The following is a 1,646-nucleotide window of genomic DNA, read 5'->3' as shown; positions in this document are numbered from 1 at the left end:
CTTTCAGCATTTCATATAATCCTGGTTTGGTGGTGATGAACTCCTTTAGCTTTTCCTTATCTGTGAAGCTCTATATCTGGCCTTCACTTCTGAATGATAGCTTTGCTGGATAAAGTAATCTTGGTTGTAGGTTTTTGGCATTCATCACTTTGAATATTTCTTGCCACTCCCTTCTGGCCTGCAAAGTTTCTGTTGAGAAATCGGCTGACAGTCGTATGGGTATTCCCTTGTAGGTAACTGAATTTCTTTCTCTTGCTGCTTTTAAGATTCTCTCTTTGTCTTTTGCTCTTGGCATTTTAATTATGATGTGTCTTGGTGTGGTCCTTTTTGGATTTGTTTGGGGTTCCCTGTAGTTTTCCGAGTACAGATATTTTGCCTCCTTGGTCAAGTTTGTTGCTAAGTATCTTACTATGTTTGTTGTAATCGTAAATGGGATTTTTTCATTAGTTTCTCTCTCTGAGATTTCATTATTGGTGTATAGAAAAGCCATCAAGGAGACAAGATGGCGGCGGAGTAGGTGGACACGTCTTAAGGCTTGTCCCGGAACAAATAGAATGAGCAGCTGAAACAAATAACATCCACCCCGAATTGGCAAAGGAGACTCAGCTGGCGAGACAGTTTGCAGCCGGTAAGGGCAGAGTTCCCCTGGAAAGGTAAAAACCAGGGATGTGGGCAGGAATGTTTGCCAGATCTCAGAGCCCAGAGGGTCAGAGGGAAACCACGCAGCACCCAGCCGCATCCTTTGGGACGGGCACAGCCTCTGATTGGGGAAAGGACATCCGCAGGACTGTTGGGGCCAGGGGATTTGAGATCTGGGTTCCATAGTTACGGAAGACTGAGCCCAATGTGGGCAGCCTGAAGCGCTGACCACACCAAGCAGTGCTGTTGGGAGAGGAGCTTACAGAGACTCAGTCTTCCCTGTTTCTGCAGCTGGTGTTTGTGTTTTCTTTTTTTCACTGAACCCTGTTCATAGGACATTTCGGATACAGACACTCACCTGTGCTGAGGAGCGGGAGAAGGTGCGGACGAGTGGAATCTGGGGAGAGGATGGGGAGAGAAGGGGGTCCAGGAGAGGTGGCAGCAAGTGCTGAGTGCTGAGTCACGCCTGAGCCCAGGACCTGGGCAGCAACTTTCTCCTGAACTTATAACCCCTCCCTCCATTCTCCGGGCAAGGAATACAGCCACACCCAGATTCCACCCTGAATTGTACAAGGGATTAAAAAAATCTGATTAGTCTCTGGGAGTTAACAGGGTCTAGCTAGCCTATAGAGGGCTTCAGTATCTCAAAACATTAAAAATGGAGTCAGTCCCAGCAACAGAAAAAAAAAATCACAGACATTCCAGAAAACTGAGATCTTAAGCCAGCCAAAGGAAAGACATTCCAATTTTTCATTATTTTTTTTATTATTATTTTGTTAGCTCTTTTTTTTGCTTTTTTCTGTTGTTTGTTGCTCTTTTTTTGCTTTTTTTCTTTGTTTTCCTTTTTTGTTTGTTGCTTTATTTTCTACTTCTTTTCACATTATTTTTTCATCATTCAATTTTATTTTATTTTTACTTGCTCTTATCTATTTTTATACCATTTCTTTAAATCAGTTTTTTTTTGTAAATATATTATTTTGTTCGCCTTCTTTCTCTTTTTATCCACT

This window comes from Myotis davidii, unplaced genomic scaffold, assembly GCF_000327345.1.
Source record: "Myotis davidii unplaced genomic scaffold, ASM32734v1 scaffold766, whole genome shotgun sequence".
Taxonomy (NCBI): domain Eukaryota; kingdom Metazoa; phylum Chordata; class Mammalia; order Chiroptera; family Vespertilionidae; genus Myotis; species Myotis davidii.
This window is presented reverse-complemented; position numbering follows the sequence as displayed.